Here is a 20,920-nt window from a genome sequence, read left to right as displayed (position 1 = left end):
CATGTGGGCTATTCCTTTGTCAGCTGACCCCCTGATAGGGGAATCTGCAAAGGATCTGTGTCTCCCAGTTGACTTAGTGCCACATGCCACTTCCTCGTGACGCTGGGGCCTGCCAGACAAACCCACGGCAGTGGCTAATGACATGCAGAGGCTGGGAAGAAATGAATTCCTGCTCCCAGGAGGGCTTTAAAGGCATGTTGGAAACACTGTGTCTGGAATTCTGCACTCTGCTGCTTAGGAATGTGGCTTTGGGTAACTTTCTGGTCTGACTTACAGGAAGATGCAGTGGGGACCAGCAGGAATGTTGTAACAGCTCACATCACCTTGGAAAAATACCATTCAGTGCAGCCTGGCATTGTAATTTCAGGAAGCAGCTGCTCGTGAATCAGCAGGCTCCTCTTTCTTGTGGCTTCAGGAAGCGTGACCAGAGCCTCACCCATCTCCTCTCCAGGGAGACTTCCATGTGCCAACCACGTACAGGCTTTACTGGAAGGGACCCAGAGGGGAATCCTTGAAGATATTCCAAGCCCATGCCAAGGGTGAAGGACAGGATTGGGAGGAGGGACCCCTAGGTCTCAGGCTCTACCTGGGGCGCTTGGAAATGTTTACAGGTTTTGATACAGAAAAACCACGTGGTTTGTAACTCTCTTATCTGGTGTTCAAAACAAAAGTAGGTGGAAATCTCTACTACAGATGGGGTGGCATGGTTTGACACTGGGTTCAGTGTGGCCGTAGAGCCAGAAAGGTCTGAGAAGTTTCTAGAAAGTTATAGGTTGATATCATGAGCTATTTGGGCTCCAGGGTCAACTGTCCTGCTGCAGTCTGAATGAGGACAGAGATGAAGGGTGCAGGCAGAGAAACTGGCTCTGGCTTCCTCTTTTGCCAGCTCCAAAGGAGTCCCTGCAAGTGGTAGCTTTGGTCTCAGTTACCGACCAGAACTGGTATTTTCCCAGAAAATGTAAGAATTTGAATGCTGTTTGGAAATGCCTAAGAAGTACAAGGTGGGGTGAAAACAACAACAACAACAACAACAAAAAAAAAAAACCAGAGTCCCTCTGAGGAGCCTACACCAGTGTCCCCCTTCACCTCATCCTCCCTCCAGCCAGCCTGCGCTCACTGCACATTCTCACGCACTGTTTGGGCACTGTTTGGTTAGTGACAATCCGCTCCCCTCCCCTCGCCTTGCCCCATAGTGTCCCTCAACAGCTGCACCTGGAAACACGAGCAATGTGAACCATTGGACCCCACTCCAGCCTACTCAGTCAGTATCTCTCTCGAGTGGGGCCATCAAATCTGTGCTTGGCTAGCCCAAGTGATTGTGTTGGCCACTCAAGTTTGAGAACCCCTTTCTGCCCCTTTCCCAGTCAGGCTGTAGACTTCCCAGAGTCCTGATTTTCTCCTACGCTCCAGGAGGCAAGGCTCAGACCAGGAGCCATGCCCAGAAGTAAGAGGAAGAAGTCTAGTTGTCATTCGCCCATACCCCCCTGCCAAGTCACTTACCTCATGGGCTCTTTGCTTCTCCTCTGTAAAGGAAATATTCTCAAAAAGTTGAGTTCCTGAGGTAGCCCTAGTCCAAAGGCCTCATGTAGTGCAGGTGTCTCCCTCATTCTCCCTCCTGTTGCTCCTGCTGATTTTTCAAGGGTGGATCTAGGCTGGGCTTCTCCTGTTGCTAAGTCAGTTGTGTGTGTGTGTGTGTGTGTGTGTGTGTGTGTGTGTGTGTGTGTGTGTGTGTGTGTGTGTGTGTATAAAAGAGAAAGAGAGAAGGCATGCTGGGGTGCACACGTACACAATCTGCAAATGAAATGGCAACACAGGAGGGGAAAATGTCACCCTCAGAGAGTGGCTGGCCTGAGTAATGGCTCCGCACAGGTAGGAGAGTCTTCAGGTTACAGAGCTCAGATGAGTGGGGAGAGAGCAGTCAGAGTGGCTGATTAAAGCATTCCCCAATCAGAAGACAATCCATTTCTCCCCCGACCAAGCATGGGGTGCAGGCCCAGGAGGCCAGCACAGTTGTGGGGCATCTCACCAAGGAAGGTGATCTGATCAAAGGTCCTGGCAGTCTGTTTGGACTCTGGAGGTGAGGCGTGAGAGAGATCTAGACCTGAAAGAGTAGCCGGTAGTGGAAATGGGTGGGTGTCCTTAAACTTTCCTTCCCCTCCTTAGCTCTGCTACGGGGACCTCAGACAGGAAGCCTAAGAAAGCCCACCCCAGAGAGGCCTTTGGATGTAAATGTTGGAAGAACATGTGCTGAGGGAGAGCTCTGAGGTCTGTGGAGGCAGCGCCCTCTACAAACAGCAATGCTCAGTCTCAGAGTGGAGAGGGCAGAGTCTCGGGGTGGAGATGGCACTTTCCTGTGAGGCCTTCTGGGTAAAAACCTTTTGTGGTCAGGTCCGAAAAGAGTCACACAGGTTTGTAACAGAGAACCAGCTTCCTCTCCTTCCCCAAGGAGACTACAGTCTCTTCCTACCTGCCTTAGTCTCCAGCTTTGAGGCCAAGCTGGGAAAAATTGACACTTGCCTCGGACAGTGGCACAGAGATTTTTCTTTTTTCTTTTTTTAGTTTTTCGAGACAAGGTTTCTCTGTGGCTTTGGAGCTTGTCCTGGAACTAGCTCTTGTAGCCCAGGCTGGCCTCGAACTCACAGAGATCTGCCTGCCTCTGCCTCCCAAGTGCGGGGATTAAAGGCATGTGCCACCACCGCCCAGCTGGCACAGAGATTTTTGTCCTGGTAAAAGTCACCTTCACCTGTACATCCAGGCTCTTGAGTTCTGACGTTTTAGGCCAAAGTATCTCTGGGAAACAACGGAGAAGACTAAGCACAAACTCCCATCAAGCATCTGTGTTGTTGCCATGTGCAAGACTCTGGAGTAAGTGTCAGCCACGCCTGAGGAGAGAAACACTCAGATATTTCAGCACAAATCATGAAACATGAAAATTGGCTCTTTTTATTTATTGTTTTATGTGTATGGGTGTTTTGCCTGCATTTATGTCTGTGCAGCATGTGCATGCCTGGTACCTGTGGAGGTCAGAACAGGGCATTGGACTCCCTGGTGCTACAGACAGTTGTGAGCCAACATGAACGTGCTGAGCATCGAACCCAGGTCCTCAGGAAGGTAGCTAGTCTATTTCATGCTGAGCATCACTCCAGTCTGGAATTTTGAGGACATTTTGTTTTCCATGCCAGTGTCATCCAGAGTACTTTACTAGTTGTTCTGTTTGCTTCTGTATCCAGGATACAGCAGGTTTCTCAGATAACCGGCTCTTCTGGTATCTGAAGTGGCTAATTCTGGTGTGTGTGTGTGTGTGTGTGTGTGTGTGTGTGTGTGTGTGTGTGTGTGTGTGTGTGTAGGTTAGACCAGCCTTGAGTACCATTCCTCAGGTGGTGGCCATGAGACAGAATTGTTCGCTGGTCTGGAGTAAGATAGATGACTACCCAGTACACCTCAGGGATCTGCCTGCCTCCACCTTCCTAGCTCAGGGATTAAAAACATACACAACCATTCTGGACTTTATTTTAATTAAAATGTTTTCATTTATTTTACATCTCCTCTGATTCCCTCCTCTCTAAACACACCCCCACAGCCTCCTCTGGTGCTGGGAAGCCTCCTGTTTGCATAGTAAACTTTACCAACTGAGCCATCTACCTCCTGGTCCCATTTATGTCCTTCTGCCTCCCCAAGTGGACGGTGAATATATCTATGTGTGAGGTGCCACAGTACTGACCCACAGCTCCATTCATTCTCGACTGACAAATATTTAATCAGATTTCAAGGAATAGTCTTTAACAAGGAACTGGAAAGATAATCCTCAAACTCCAGGAAGACCTCCAGGCATGATTCAACAGGACAGGCCCTGCCTGGGGTCCCTCAAAACGTGGCCAGACTCTTGTTCTCCCCATCTGCTCTGCAAAAGAAAGGTAAATAGCATTCCTGTAAGGCTGGGTGCTTCTGACCCAGTAACATCAGCTGGAGCGGAGTTTTAATGATGCAGCCTGAGAAGCCTCCCATTAGACATTCGGATTCAGTCAACCTGCGGTAAAGCCCAACCAGCTGGACTTTAAAAACACCTTTCCTGAGAATTCTCGTGTGATATCAAGTTCGGAACTAGCAGGCAAATATTGGGATCAGGAAACTCAAGTGTTTTCGCCTTTGGGGCCTCCGATGACCAGCATACCACCCTACACAAACACTTCATAAATATTTATTGAGTCAACGGGCAAAGGAATTCTTGAAAGTGCAATCAACCTTGCCTGTTACCTGCAGATTAGCAAGGACCAACCCAACGAGGGCCAAACCAATAGCAGCCAGGTCAGGGTCTTGATCAGGCAGAAAGACAAGGGTAACCGTGAGCAAAAGACACGTGAGTGATTTGGACAGCAGGGCGCATGCCCTTGAGACAGTTGTTGCATTCGGGCAACTAGGTGCTTCTCCAACGTCCTCCTGGAGTTCTACCGCAGCCCCACCTAGAAAAGCACACCCAGGGGGTCACCTCCCTCCAAAGTCCTGCTCACCTCAGGATAGTCAACACTCCTTCCTTCAGCTCACAAGCACCTTTTTGCGCCGCCCCCACCCCCCACTCCAGCTCATCACTTGCTGCTCTCCCTCTGTCCTGTCCTCCCTTAGCACGCAGGTCTAATAAGATGCTGTTTTTCTCCTGGAAACCTCATTCCCTCCGCCTGCAAAATTCATTCCCTGACCCCCGGCTGGGAAGCTTCCTATCACGTAGCAAAGTCCAATGTGACCATCAGATTACCTTGTGAAAACATGATCCGCCCTCCCCATAGGAGCCCATCAGCCTCCTGAGAATGGCGTTCAGCCTGTAGTGTTCCAATTTCAGTGGCTCCTTTGATTTGTACAGACATAAACAATCAGGGTGATTTGGACCTAGGGAAAGAACTGGAGTTGGGTGGTGAGAGCTGTTCAAGGAAGACAAGGTAACCCAAGCGACAGTTCCGAGAGATTTCAGAAGAGACCAGAGGAAAGGTAGACTGATCCCTTCACTGGAGTCAGAACTCAGCGACAGCGATGGAGCCTAGCTCCCAAGGTCACGTTCTCTCCAGGCAGACTGCCAGCTGGCCCCAACAAGGGGAAAACCCAGACGGCTGCACAGGCCAGTGAAGTCTTCAGACTGTGCAAGCACCAGGCGCAGGCTGCAGGTGGGAGCCGCGCCCCGAGAACAGTACGTGGGCAGAGGGCTCGCAGCAAGCTGAACACAGAACTCCCCTGGGTCAGGTGCACCGCGGGGGCCGGGTCAGGTGCACTGCAAGAGGCTGGGCCGGCGCCTCCAGGCTGGTGCTTGGGGCAGCTGATTTGGCGGCTTGACGTGCTGATGCCGTGATTTGGTCTGACATGTGGAGGTTGCTATGAGAAGCAGCCTGGAGTTTTGACATTCAGCAGGCTAGAAATAACCAGCTGAGCTCCTGGCGCTGTAGCTGCAAATGTCTTGCTTTTCCCAGGCAATTGCCAGATGGAAGTGGCTTCTCCCTGAGCAGGCTTGCCCTCCAAGTATCAGGAAGCCTGGGTTCTCATATAGACTCAGCTTCCAACTGCTGGGCCTTAAGGGGAGTCCCTTGATTTTAACACAGCTCAGCTGATATGTAGAAGTGGGTTGTTGGTAGCAGAGTCCCTTTTGCCTCTTTTAAAAAATGACCCTAAGTGACTGCTGTCCCTCCTAATTGCATCATTTGCACTTGGTGTATACTATCTAGAAGCTTAAAACTCTGAAGATCCAACCTGGGTAAGGCCATCCTAACTGAAAATGATGCTGAAGCCAATTGGTAGAGTGCTAGCCTAGAATGCAGGAAGTCTCAGGTAGGACCCTCGGAGCTGTGAAAACTGGCCATGGTAGCATATACCATGAGTCCTACCTCTCTAGGACAAGAGGATTAGAAGTGTAAGGTAAGGTCATCCTTGGGTTCTTAGCAAATTCGAAGTCAGCCTGAATTATATGAGACCCTAGAAAGTCTGGATGAGGGGGGGTTGTGAATCATGGATTCCATGAGAATCCTTAGAAATCTGGGGGCTCTTCGAGAAAACTCACACCTGCCAGACACTGCTTACGGTGTCAGAAGGTCACTGGAGTACACCACGGCCCCATTTTAACATCTGCAATCATTGCAGACCCCCTTGTGGGTCAGGAGACTCGCCTGCAACGTGTCTCCAAGGTTTCTCCCCCTTCCAGTCCTCATACACCGGCGGCAGACTTTCCTCTCTTTTCTTCTTTAACCAGCCTCCTCCCTACTCTCGAGAATGAATTCATGTTATAAATCCTTGTACCAGTGTGGGGAGTCCTGTAGCAGAGAAAGAGTAAAAGAGAACACTTCTTGATGTTGTTCTTTTTCATGTCTTTCCCACAAAACTGGGGTAGAATGGACAAAGGTAGGAGGCAAAACCTCTTCTGCAAGATACTTCCCACACACTTCAGAATGGATAGCGAACTCTCCACTCCCGTTGGCTCAGAGCTACCTGGCTGGGGCAGCAGCTGGAGGAGAAGCAGCTCCCTTGCAGGTAATCTTGATGCAAACGGACTTCTTGAACAATGGATAACTATAAAGAGGCCCTAGTGAACAAACTTACAAGAAACAATGTTACCAAAGGGTAATAATTGGCCCTCCCAGGTACTGTATTGTTTTGACAAAATGGCAGCTCATTGAGGATAGAAAAGCAGTTAACAATTTCACAAGCTGCTTAGAATGGGACAGCGTATTAGCATTGCCAGGATATTGGTGGAGATGCAGGCCACGACCTTGGGAATTTGGGGACAGCCTGGGCTATATACAATGAAACTTTATCTCAAAAATAGTAATAGTAATAATGATGACAATAATAAATGATGGTAAAAATATATGAAAAGCAGAGCCAGGACCAAATTCCCACCAACAGTACACCCTCAAAGATGGTATACTAACACTCCCTTCCCTCAGAGGCCCCAGCCACTTGTTCCAAGTCAGACACGTTGGATGGCTTTTCTGTTACTTTAACTTCCAGGAAGACAGATGTCTATCCCTAGAGCACAGCACAGTGTAGCAGTAGCATTGATCTCAGTGTTGCTAGAATCTGTTCCAAGGACCAAAGGGAAGAAAGAGGTTGAGCCTCGGAGCCGCCCGTGTGCAGCGCCTCACACGCCTTCATCACCTTGTGCAAGTGAAGGCATGGAAACCACAGACGAGGCAAGTTCAGACTAATGACTTCCAGAGCGAACGGGAGAAAGATGGCGAAGATGTACAGAAAATCCTTAGGGGCAGAAAAGCTGGGTGACTCCTGCTGAGATGCGGGCCTGCTATCCCTCCCAGCTTGTTCTCTATAAACACCGGGGTTTCTGTAAAAGGAAAAAGAGATCCTTGGCCTTCATATAGAAAACACAATGTGCGCGCTTTGTGGCTGTCTTGGCTTTTAAGAGGGTCAAAGGCAGACCAGCTTCAAGGTGTTAGCTGCTCTGCTCGTGGCCTTTGGGAAGACAGCCTTGATCTTGCCTAGTTTTGCCTTTGCTCAGAGAAGCAGACTCTCTTGCGGGAAATGGTTGGCCTTTAATAGAGAGCCTATGATAGCTGAAGACAGCTTAGCTTCCTTTCTAGTCTCTGAGTTTGGGGGGCAGTAATTGCTGCTGGGGTAGATGTGTCCTGTGCCTTTTATCCTGGAATTTTTGCTTAAATGGACAGTCACTAAATGGACAGAATTTCTTAAAATTCACTAGAGCTTACATTTCAATGGAGACTGAGTTAGACAACAGGAAAGATAATTTCAAGCAAAATCAAAGATTATGAATTATAATATTGGGATGCGGGCTAGATTTGGTCAGTGGAAAAGAGTGGTTAGTCTATAGCATCCTGGAATAGTGAGATGGTCGGAGAGGCACAGATTCTGTGAAGTCACATCGAACTGAAATGCTGAATCCAACTTTGACTCATTATTCAGGGCTTAACATTTTATTCAAACAGGGATTTATATTTGTCCCAAATGTACTTACAACGCCAGGAAGACTTCCTGAATGATCCATTCTTTTTTATTGTTGTTGTTTTGTTTTCAAGACAGGGTTTCTCTGTGTAGCTTTGAAGCCTGTCCTGGAACTCATTCTGTAGACCAGGCTGGCCTCGAACTCAGCAATCCGCCCGCCTCTACCTCCCAAGTGCTAGGATTAAAGGCGTGCGCCACCACTGCAGAGGAACTGGCTTGGGAACCACCCACCCACCCCACCATCACACTCTCTCGTCCCGCAGCCTGGAACTGCCTTGTCTGTCTCTCTTTGCTCTGCTTCTGCAGGTGTCCCCAAGTTCCTGCCACCCGCAGTAGGTGCTTGGCCAAGACCAGCTGCCTGGACCTGGGCAGCGAGCTGAAAGTAGCAGATCTCTGGCTCACACATCTGAGACCAGGGACCTCTTCAGCTGAGTGCAGAAGGCTCAGCTGTTGACTCCAGGACATTCTTGGCTCTATATGAATGCATTGTTTTCAAAAGCAGATATTTTCTTTTTGTCTCTAGTGCATTGAGGAGACAAGGCCCCAATGCCAGTCAGCACATTTCTTTAGTCTCTGCCTGCATTTGGTTGGATACCACTGTCAGACCTGAGGCCCCCACACACAGACTCACTTTTCTCTGTGCAGTCATTAGAGGTGGGACAGCCAGTGGAATGCATTCAAATCATGGTCCATTCTTAACAAAGGAAGCCAGGACAGCTTGGGGGCTTATCTCTTCTCAAATTCTCCCAATGTTCTGAACCAAAAGTAACTAAAAGAATGCACGTGTTTTGTTCACAGATACTAATGTCTCTCTAAAGCTGTCTGGTTGGCTGGAATGTCCAAGGTCGCTGGCCAAGAGGGCTTATAAGTGTGAACGGGAACTACGTTTTGGATGTCAGAACTGCTCTCTGCGCCTCACCTTCATCCTTCTGAGATCGTTGTCTGCTGTGTGTCAGGCACCAAAAGGGCCCTTCGATCCAGTGACAAAGATGTACTGCTTATAACCTAGTGGGAAAGACTGGGGTTAATCCAGCAGGCAACAGTTAATAGATAACTATCAAGGAAAGCCATAGAGAAGGGAAGTAGCGTGTTCTGCAAACAGAGACTGAGTCTGTATCTGATCCCGCAGGGGCAAAGAGGGGAATGCAGGGCCTTTGCAGAGGGAATCCCATTTGAGATGAGCATTGAAGGAGAAAGGAAAGAGTCAGGGTGTACTCGGGACACAAAGAGCTTGTTCACTAGAGGAACAGAAATAAAGACCTTATAGCTACGAGGAGAGCAGGCATCTTGGGAAGGGGTTGGGGTGGATGGCACAGGAATGTAGGAACAGTGCTGAAGATTTGAGTTTTTATGCTGGGACAATGGACTGTCACTTCAATAAGAGGATGAGGATACTCAGTTTCTTTCTGGACTGCCATGGTGAGAAAATGGTGAACACAGACATCATTGCTAAACGCTCACCCAGTTCACCATTGCATAATCTAATGACCACCCAAGCCCTGCTTCTGTAGCTCTGGGCCAAAGTAGGTGTTGTCTCCCAAGACCCACAGAGAGCACCCCAAAGGGCTTGTTGGAAGGTCTAAGGGCTAACCCAGGCTCACCACTCGGGCATTCAGATCTGGACTCCCTTCCTTTCTGCCAGCATTCTCCCTCCTCTCTTAATGAATAAATCTCCTTCAGGTTACAGCCCACAAGTCCCCGTGCCCAGACAGGCTTCCATCAGTTAGGTCATAGTAACCCAATCCTAAATTAAATATTTAGCCCCAGGCCAATGGGCCAGTCAGCTGCCATAGCTGGGATAGTCTTTGGGTTCTCTGAACACAGGCAGATGCTTTCCTAGGATGGAATCCAGGGCTTCTATGCAGAGAAAGAAGGAAGGGCAGCATCCCATGCTCTTCCTTAGGATTTGTGTTTATTCTATCTTGGTCAGGTTCCCAGCATCAGCTTTTGAGGTGGTCAGAAACTCTCTGAATAAAATGTGGTTCCTCATTTGAAAAACATGTCTAGACAAATTTGGTCCTTCTGAGCCATCAGCATCCCTAGTGAATGGCGCTGGATTTCTTATAGGTTTCCCCACCTGGCTTTTTCTTGAAACTACCAGGAGAGTTGAAACAGATATGTATATGAACCCCTTCACCCTGGACAATCCCCCAAAAGACACCTTTATCCTCAACAGTTCTTGCCCTAAAAACAAGTGGCTCATTCATTTGTCTTGCTTTACAGAGCTTGGCACGGTAGGCAGCCTGTGCCTGGGCTTCACCTCAGCCCTCTACAGAAACGAGAAGCAGGCTTGTCCATCCTTGGGAATTTAAAAGGGATTCCGGGAGTGCTCAGACAAGCTGCTGGAAGCACTGTGTTATTTAGTGACTTCTAAGCGAGGATATTTCAGGGCCCAGTAATGCACTTGAATTAGACATGAGTCTTGTGCCAGAGGTGGCACTCTCCCTTCATCAGATGAGGTGGCAGGGCATGAGAGGTTTTATGGGCAACTCCCTGAAAGAGAAACAGCCCGACACATGGGACCTACAAGTCCAGCTCTGTCCCTTCAGATGAAACCCCTCCCTTCAACCTACTTCTCACTCTGAGTTGATCTGGCCTGACAGCTGCCAAGTTCACCTTCTCATCCCAGGGCCTCAGTTAGGCACTGGCATGAAGCTTCCTCTCAAAGTCTGCTCCTCCTTCAAAACATTGCTCGGACCTTCTTTGGGGTGAACTATACCCACCGCCTTGAAATTCTTCCTAGAAAAGGTTAGTTCCTGGCAGCACCTAGATTCCGGGGAGTATATCAATATATGCGCCAGAACTCATCTGCATGAGTGCAAATCTAGATCTGAAGAGAAATGATACACAAGCAACTCCAGAGAGCATACAGCTCAAGCAATTCTGTGCTACCTTGTTTTAAAATATCATTATTTTAGTTGACTGGCCGCAATCGCCTGTGCCTATGCGGTACAATGTCGGACTTCAGTAGACATACACTTGGTGAAATGATCATATCCGGTTCATTTAGCCATAGCCACCTCTCTCCATATTTATCCTCTCTTGGTAGTGAGGACATTTTAAAACCTGTTCTTTTAGGATTTTATTTATTTAGAACTTATCTATTTAGAATTCCTATTAGCTGTAATCATCTTGCTGTGTTCTGTAGCTTTATTCCTTAGCTGGGTACCGACAGAATCTCTTCTCTGTTCCTCGCCTGTGCATCATCTGAGTCTGTCTGTTTGGGTCCAAGGACGTGTTTACTAAGAAGCAGAGCCCAAGTCCAGTCTAGAATGTGATGGAAAAATAAAAGAATGTATCCTCCGCCAGTCTCTGGTTGGCCATCCCTTCTTTTGCCGGCTGACGGAGTGGCCACCTGGCTTCTCCGTGCTCACTTCCCTTGTTGATAGAATAGAGACAATGTCAACCTTATGCTGCCGGAGGACAGGGCTATGGCAAAACTTATTTACTATGCGGTTCGTGGATGAACTTGTGCAAAGTTCTAAAATAGTACAAAACATAATGACCATGTTATTAAGTAAAATAGAGTTTTCCTTCCGTTTTCTCTACCCTCCCTAGAAGAAACAAACAAAAGCTATGGGCCAAACTAAGCATGTGTGAGGGCTGGCCTAAGTAAGCCGGAGGGAATGGAGAGAACCAGGCGTGCGGTAGGGCCCACCCAAGGGTTCCGATGAATATTCTCTTCTTCTGTGCTTCCTTGGCTGTCTTCACAGCCTGGACTTCCTGTTGGAGTTGGGGAGAAGTCTGTTATGACGTCTGGTGGCACAGTCCGAGCATAATAACACTGGTTCCACTAAGAGCGTTAGCCCGCCTGCCTGCCCAGTTTTGGAAAGCCTGAAAAACACCAGGAGCGTGCTCCGAATGTGACAGTGGCTCTCTGCACCAAAAAGTTACCAGAGACAGAAGCCAGGCCCTTCTGGTCCTTTTTCAAGATGCAGTGACTTCCTGACAATAAGTAAATTCTTCTGTGGGAGAAAAGGGACTGTGGTCCCTCCGGGGCTGTTACCAGCTGACTGGCATGCCTGGGATCTGACTCTCCATTCCCAATCAGTGCAAGCAGAGTGCAGAAGGACTCTACAGTTTGGTTTAACCTAAAAAGTTACAACTTAAAATAAAACAAAAAAACTCCCTAACCCTCTGTTATCTCAAAAACCTTCCCAATCTATGGGCAGGTGAGATACTCTATCCAGTTGAGATCCCCCACCCCCATTCTTTTTTTCTTTGAGACAAGATTCACTATGCTGTCTAGACAGTCCTCAAACTCATAATCCTCCTGCCTCAGCCTCCTGAGTGCTGGGATTATGGCTGTCCTTTTTCTTTCAAAGCTAATAATCAAGAGACACCAGTGACTGGAAAAATAATCACAGTGATATCTTGTAAGTTAGGAACTTTGAGTTTTATCCATCCAGTTTCAAGAGGCTTTCTTCAGAGATAGCGGTAGGTGTTTGGTCAGGTGAGAGGGGGACTAAGGCCGGACCCTTCAGTGGCTTAGGACTAAGTCCCTCTGTAGTCAACGAGCCTTCAGAATTCGTCCTGTTTTGTCTTTTTAAGTAAAGTGTGTGTGTGTGTGTGTGTGTGTGTGTGTGTGTGTGTGTGTGTGTGTGTGTGTGTGAATGTATGGGCGAACACATGTGCAGGTGCGAGCATACCAGTATGTGGAGGTCAATTTGGGTGTGGCATTCCTCAGGAGCCATCTGCTTGTATTTTGAGACAATTTCCCACTGGCTTAGGTCTCCCCAAGTAAATTAGAATGGCAGGCCAATGACTGCCGGGGCCCCACCCAATCTGGGGCCCCACCTGATCTGCATCCCCAGTGCGGGAATCACAAGCATCAGCCACCAGGCCTGGCTTTCCGTGCAGCAGCCAGAGGTTGAATGCAGGTCCTCACGCTTAGACAACAAGTGCTGTACTGACTTTGTCTCCCCCAGTCTCTTCCTGAGTAACTGTAACTAAAGCAGACAGACTTTGGCATAAGCAAAGACATGGAGCTGTCGCTAAAAATCTCCACCATGCTATCTTCTAGAAGCAGCCTAATTTTCCCTTCTTCTGACAGTCAATATGCCATTTATGTCATCAACCCAAGGTTGCCGCGACTTTGCCAAGTAACCCAGAGATGAGACTGTGTGTCCAATAAGCCGGAATGGGGAGGTCCCAGAAGAGGCCTCCAAAGTGAATGGGATGCAATGAGCCAGGTTCCCATATAATATATCCAATCCTCTGCTTCCACCTGCTGTGCTCTCCAGGATGAAAAGGTAGAAGCATCATCACACGTGAAGAACAGTGTCTCTCCCATCTCCAGGACTTCCCCTCCACTCTGTGATCGGGGCTCCCAGCCTAAGACTTCCTCCTTCAGCAGAAAAGCTTGTCTGACAATGGAGAGACCTGTGAGCATGGATAGGCTGGTACACTCTTGAGGCCGTCCTCAAAGTTCTCAAAGCCACGTGTAGATGCTCTCTCCTTTCATTAACAACCGCCCCCCACACACACACACACAAACACACACCATTCCCTGGCAATGCCACCCTCGTGCTGCATAGAACATAGAAGCCCTGGAAACAATCTCAGGGCTGTGTTGACACTTTAGTGCGCTGAAGTCAAGAGGCAGCTTTCCCAAGAAACACTTAAAAGGAGATTGGGTGTCTCTGTTTTGAATTATGGTGGAGAGTGAGAGAGAGAGAAAGGGAGGGAGGGAGGGAGGGAGAGAGAGAGAGAGAGAGAGAGAGAGAGAGAGAGAGAGAGAGAGAGGGGCTAAAACAATATGTTATGAAAGACTTACAGAAATCCCAAGGCCAGAGCACCCTAAATATGATTTTATGACCTACTTGGAATGTGGTGCACGCTGCTGTTTTGGGTTCGGTTATTTAAAACAATCGCATGACATCATCGTGTAGTCACTGGTCTATGTTTATCCCCACGGCCATCTCTAACAAATGGCGCTGGCACCAGCCAGGTGCTGTTTCACACACGGCACGGCAGGCACGGCAGGCAGCGTTGCGTTGCTGCTCTGTAGAGTAAGCGTTTCCTTGCAATTTAGACTTCTGGTTTCTCTAGTCCTGCTAGAGAAAAGGGCCCCAGAAGGGCATTTTGAAATAAGTCCGCTTTCAGCTTATACTTCTTTGTTTTTGTTTCCTGCATACCTCTTCGCCCAGACTTGACTTTCTGGAACAACGTTTTCCCACATTTGCCTTAAGTCTCTTCAGATTCCTGCTCTCCTCCTCCTCTTCCTTCTCTTCCTCTACCTTTCCCTGATCCCCTTTCTACCCTTCTGATCCCATCTGAACATCATTTTTCTAACATCCTATTTTTTAATGTGTGTTTCTTAAGAATGAAAATGTTCATTTCCTATGTATACCTCAGTTCAGATTTTAACAGTTATCCAAAATGTTCTTCCTAGGTCTGTTCTGTATACCTCAGTTCAGATTTTAACAGTTATTCAAAATGTTCTTCCTAGGTGTGTTCTTGAAGTTGATAGTAGGAGGTGCTTCTGTTGTCATTTGTTTCTAAGTGTGTATACATGTATGTACGTGTGTGTGTGTGTGTGTGAGTGTGAGGGGGGTAGAGCAGAGCAGGGAACAGCCTCAGATGTCATTCCCCAGTAGGCACTCACCCTGTTTTTTAGAGCAGGGTCTCATTGGTCTGGAGCTTGCCAAGGCTAGACTGGTGGTCCAGATGTCCCTGGGACGCATCCACCTCCACATCCACCCTGGGATTACAGCAATGAGATCAGTGGGTGCTGGTGGTGGGAGAACTCAAGTCTAAGTGCTTTAAAGGCAAACACATTTCTGACAGAGCCAGCTCCCCAACACTACTTCAAATATTTTATCAGTTCTGCTGGGAACTGGTCGTTAATGCAAGGATTATTTAGGAGGCTGTTTCACTGGTTCCCTCACAAATGTTGTTATTACTGTCACTACTTTGTGGGTTTTGGGAGGCTGTTGGTCCTGAGGCAGGGTCTCATTGTTAGTTTAGATCGGCTTTCTCTTTTGCTCTGTCAGTCCCTTCACACTTGCTGAGGCCTTTGAGACTTCAGGAAAAAGACTGTATATGAATCTACAGAGAGACTTGTTGTTCAAACCTTTCAAATTCTCAGTAAAACTTCGTTTTCCTCAGTCTCAGTAATCCATTCAAAGAGCATGGGTTTTTTTATTTTGTATTTTGTTTGTTTGTTTGTTTGCTTGCTTGCTTGCTTTTTCATTAGAACTCTCTTGGGTTTTGACATGTAGCTTTCACAGTTATGCTATTTGGTACATGCAGGTTCTTGAATACCCTAGTGTTCCTTTGGCCCAATTATTTTAGTTTTACAAGCATGGAAGTCTGTGCCTTTTTTTTTCTTCAAACATGACTTCCTATAATCTTCTGCTTCAGAAATGTTGTTTTTACATATATGGTAGTTATCAGTCAACTTAGGTTCCTTGGCTTTTCATATTTTAATGGCTCTGTGTCTTTCTTTGGCTATTTTGAGGTAACTTTCCCAGTATTACTTTCCACTTCATTAATGCTGTGTAAAACTGAATACAATTTTTTCTGTCTACTGAAACTTTTCATTTGGATAAGTGTAATTTTATTTCAAATATTCCAGGCTTTATTTTGTTTTATATGCAATAATCTTACTTAATGTCTACATATCTGTATTTAATGCCTTGCTGTTTGTTTTTAAAATTGCAAGTTTGGAATTTGGAAGCACTTCTGAGCTCAAGATTGAAGTTGGAAGTAGCTGACACAGCAGTGGTCTCCAAGCTTTTGACATTGCTATATGAGCTATTGTTGTGTGATATTTTGATAGCATTCTGACAATAAAGCTTGCTTTGAATCGGAGGGCAGAGCTAGACACTAACTGACCAAAATTAACCATAGAGGGGTTTTTGTTGTTGTTGTGGTTTTTTTTTCTTTTTGATAACAGAGTACAGATAGACAGAAAGTAATAAAGCAATGCTTAGAGAAATCTCAGTCCTTTTGGATGGAGGAACGGAGCGATAAGAGGTCACTAGTGATTTTCCTGCCGTTTCTCTGGTCATCCACATTCTTACTCCAATCTTTGACTCTTGATTCTTCATTGACAAAGAATATCTTATCTCCTAGTGTTATGATTTTACAGCACCAATGTGGTATCAAAGCAGAAATTTGGGAACTCATTGATTGAGCACAAGTTCCTTACATTCTTCACCTGAACACCGTGAATCAACATCTTGAATTGTTAGGAATCATTTCTGTGGGACAAGCCTCCCCAAAACTTGGTGGCTTTAAATAATAATCAGATGTTGATCTGACAGTTCTTCCAGTCAGTAGATTAGGGTAGAACCGCTGGTATGGGTAGCTATGGGTCAGCTAAGCAGACCCCCACCAAGGCGTTGAGGCAGCGAGGTAACTGGTTATCTTTCACTTTCTGGCAGGCAGGCTTAAGTTTTTGCACACGGCATCTGCACCGAGTTCTTGGAGAGAGAACAGAACTTCACAAGACTTTTTAATGCTGAGGCTTAGAAATGGCACAGTATCCCCTCTGGTACCACCTACAGAGCATGGGTCGCATGGCCAGTCTTCACTCTTAAGTGTGAAAAAATAAAAACCGTCTCTATGGGAGAAGTGATAAAGGGACATTGCGAGGGGTTGTGAATCCAAGGAAGGAATCCAAGGACATTTTGGTCAAGAAGGTCCTGGTAGTGAACTTCATCTGGGACTGGAGGAGTTCTCATTAAATATAAGGAGAAAAGATGTCAGTCCAGAGCACATTAGTAACTTTGGAGCACTGCATATATATGAGAAGTTGAGTTAAGAATAGGTCCAGCTGGAACCAGGCGATGGTGGCGCACGCCTTTAATCCCAGCACTCGAAAGGCAGAGGCAGGCGGATCTCTGTGAGCTCAAGGCCAGCCTGGTCTACAATAACTATTTCCAGGACCAGCACCAAAGCTACAGAGAAATCCTGTCTCAAAAAACCAAAAATAAAAAAGTCAAAAGAGTCAGTCCAGCAGGGGCTGGGGTCCTTCATGTGATTTAGGACTAGTTCTGCACTGACTGCTACAGCCAGAGAACATTCTGGGAGCCCTGGGGAGTCAATTTCTGTTCTGCCTTTTAAGGGCTATTACTTAAGCAGAATTCTGGCCAGACTTCTGGCTCTACAGTGAAGTTGAATATTAAGCACATTGAGTTGATGAGTTGGAGTTGGGGGTGGGGCAATTGCTGGGAAGATGTAGCCTGTGCGGGTGGAAAGGAAGGAGCTATGGGGAGAGATTAAACACACAGAGGGGGACAAAGATGGCGGAGAGTGCTTGCATTTTGGCCAACATCCTTAACTGATGGAGAAGCCAAGGGCTTGAGCAACGTGACAACCCCCAGGAGACAAAAGGGAGCAGGATCCAAGTTCTCTCAAATGATTTTCTTCTGTAGTTAAACCAGAAGGAGTTTATTGCTTTTAACAATTGAAGGAACACTTGTGTCAACAAGAATTCTGCACACTTCAGCAAAGATGGGTCCTTGCCTGTGAGTTTGGCCAGAATTTTAGGGAGTTACCAAGACACCCCCTTTATACCATTCATGCCTGTCCAGTTGCAGTTTGAAAAGAACCCAGAGGCTTGTGTTTGGAGGGCATGTCAACCTGCAGGTTTTTAGCCCCAACTCTGGCAGTCCTGGGAATTTCTTTCTGTGTAGTTATCTGCTGTCTAGAATCTGTAGAAATAGAGGCTGTTAATCACAAAGTCCCTTCCTTATTTTTTCTTCTGCTTAAACCACTTAGTGAATTTTTTCATGCTGACCAAATTTGACTAGGATTCCAAATCCCAGACACTATCGGCCGATCTGGCTATGTTGTAGACAGTGGCTGGGGCTGGTCATTATCCCTCTTGTTGTGTGTGTGTGTGCATGCCTGTGTACAGACCCACCCATGCTGTGGGACTCCTAAGGAGGCCTGACGACACTTCCAGGAATTGATTCTCTCTTACCCTGTTGTCTGGTAACAAAACCCAGGCCCTCAGTCGCGTGCAGCAGGCGGCTTTATGCTGAGCTCTCTCGCTAGGCCTAAAAGGTCTTCAGTGGGATGCTCTTTAATGTGTCTTTAAAGGCCCTGAAGACCACAGCCCCTTGAAGAGTCGGTCTATCTAAGCCACCCCTCCAGAGCCAGACTTCTCAGGAATCTTTGTTCCTGGTAACCTCCAAAACTCCACCCCCTGGAGCCAGAATGGAGATAGCCCAGACAAGCCCTAGATTCCCATAATTCTCAGTGTCTCCCTCCAAATATGAAGAGCAATGACGTAAGAGCAGTCGGTCACTGCAATACAAAAGCCATCAGACGTCCTGGTAACGAAATGGGAAATACTTATCTGTGCTGTTGGGCTTCTCTCTCTGAAATGAATGTAATACAAGAGTGCATTGTATGTGATTTATGGTATGGGAAATACTCAGAGATGGGAGCAGAAATACTAGCAAGGTACTCTGCGCTGAGAAGTCATGGCCAGTCCGTTTCTCTGTCCTTTCAGTTTTGGCATTTTTGTTGTTATTACTGTTTTGTTTTGTTTTTCAAGACAGGGTTTCTCTGTAGCTTTAGAGCCTGTCCTGGAACTAGGTCTTGTAGACCAGGCTGGCCTTGAAATCACAGAGATTCGCCTGCTTCTGCCTCCCGAGTGCTGGGGTTAAAGGTAGGTGCCACCACTGCCCAGTCAGTTCTGGTATTTTAATGGTCTAGGAAGAGTCCCTCTTCCTCAGTTTCTTTGCCAAAGCTTTTATCCACGGGCATAGAGTGTGAATATTGGAATATCCTCTATTGCAAGCTCATTGCTTCTTCCTGGTATTCATGTGTTGAAGTCTACACTTCCTGTGCCTCTGGAGGCAACTTGAAATTTGGAGACAGGACCTTGAAGGAAGTAATGAAGGTAAAAGAAAGGCCGCATAGATGGCCCCAAAGTTAATGTTCTTATATTTTGCCTGTGAGCTTAGCCTTTAACAGCTGAGCCATCTCTCCAGCCAAGTTAATGTTCTTATAAGAACATTACTTATAGTTATTAAGTAATGTTCTTATAAGAACATAACTAGTACAGAGATGCATATAGAGGGAAAAGCATGAGGACAGGAGGAGAGGTGGAAGGACAAGCAGCCATCTACAGACCTAAGAGAGAGGCCTCTTCATGACACCCCCTCCTCCCTGCCGACTTCTAGCCTCCGGAATTGTAAGGAAACAGTTTGGGGAGGCTGGGTACATAGGTCAGTGGTGAGCTCCTGTTTGGTTTGTGTAAGTCCCTGGGTTCTTTCCCTAGCACCAAAATAAAAAATAAACAAACAAGTAAACAAATAAGAAAAATGTTGTCTATCTAAGTTTCCCAACCTTTGACAGCACTGGTGTTAATATAGCCTCCAGTCTGGGGTCCATGCTTTTCATGGTGTTTGTGGGCGGGGTGTGTATATGTGTGTATGTGGGGGGGTGTATATGTGTGTGGTCTGTGGTGTGTATATGTGTGTATGTGTGTGTGGTATGTGTGTATATGGTGTGTATATGTGTGTATGTGTGTGTGATGTGTGTGTGTGGTGTATATATGTGTGTATGTGGGGGGGTGTATATGTGTGAGGTGTGTGTGTGTGGTGTGTACATGTGTGTATGTGTGTGTGGTGTGTGTGTGTGGTGTGTATATGTGTGTGGTGTGTATATGTATGTGGTGTGTATATGGTGTGTGTGTGGTATGTGTGAGTATGTGTGTGGTGTGTATATGGTGTGTGTGTGTGTGGTATGTGTGAGTATGTGTGTGGTGTATATATGTGTGTGGTGTGTATATGGTGTGTGTGTGTGGTATGTGTGAGTGTGTGTGTGGTGTGTGTGTATATGTGTGTGGTGTGCAGATATGTGTGGTGTGTGTGTGTGGTGTGTGTGATGTGTGTGGTGTGTATATGCGTGTGGAGTGTATGTGGTGTGTGTATGTGTGTGTATGTGTGTATGTATGTGTGGTGTGTATGTATGTGTGTGTGTGGTGCATGTGTGGTGTATTGTGTATGTGTGAGTGTGTGGTGTGTGAACGTATGTGTGGTATGTGTATGTATGTGTGTATGTGTATATAAGCGTGGTGCTGTTCTTCACCTTCCTTATTGTTTGAGACAAGGTCCCTCATTCTTTCACCCCTGTGGATAGCAGGGCCAGGTTAACTTATGGGTCATCCCCAGGCAAGCTTCTGGGGATTCTCTCGTCTCTGCAGTGCATCTTTCCAGAGGAGTGTTGAGATTACAAATGTGTGCCACCACGCCCAGTTTTCCATGAGGCTGAGGATTCAAACTCAGGTCCTTGTGTGTGTGTGTGTATGTGTGTGTGTGTGTATGTGTGTGTGTGACTAGTGCTTTTACCCACTAAGCCATCTCTCCAGGCTTCATTCTTGTCCTTCTAAAGTTGGTACTTGTAAAAGTAGCATTATCTACCTCATCTGACTTTGTCACCTGCCAGTTTGAAACCTTCAGTGCACACTCACCTCCTAGGGGTGCTTCCCACAGTGAGCTCACTGGAGTATCAGTCTGTACAGCGTCCGCCTGGCTTGAGGGTTAGTGAACTCTCCAAACCTCCACTGAAGCACACTGTACGTTGTAAATTAAAGCCTTCAAGGAGTTTGTCATCAAAAACCTAGTTAACTTCATTTTATTCCAGCATTTTCTAAACTTATTTAACTATGTTTTTATTTACTTTTATTTTTATTTTCTTTTATGTGCATTGGTGTTTTACCATGAGTGTTGGGTCCCCTGGAACTGGATACAGACAGTTGTGAGCTGCCAGTGCTGAGAATTGAACCCAGGTCTCTTGGAAGAGTAATCAGTGCCCTTAACTGCTGAACCATCTTTCCAGCCCCCAGTTTTTTGCTTTGTTTTGTTTTTCCTAATTGTAATACATGCTCTTCCTACTGCAATTTGTGTCAATAGTGTAAAGTCATCAAAACACTGCCATGTATAATCAAGAGGCTTTGATGTGCCAAGCAGAACTCTGACAGCCAGATTTAAAAAGCAAAAATACA

Source organism: Myodes glareolus, chromosome 11, assembly GCF_982192425.1.
Source record: "Myodes glareolus chromosome 11, mMyoGla1.1, whole genome shotgun sequence".
Classification (NCBI taxonomy): domain Eukaryota; kingdom Metazoa; phylum Chordata; class Mammalia; order Rodentia; family Cricetidae; genus Myodes; species Myodes glareolus.
Note: the sequence above shows the minus strand (reverse complement) of the source record.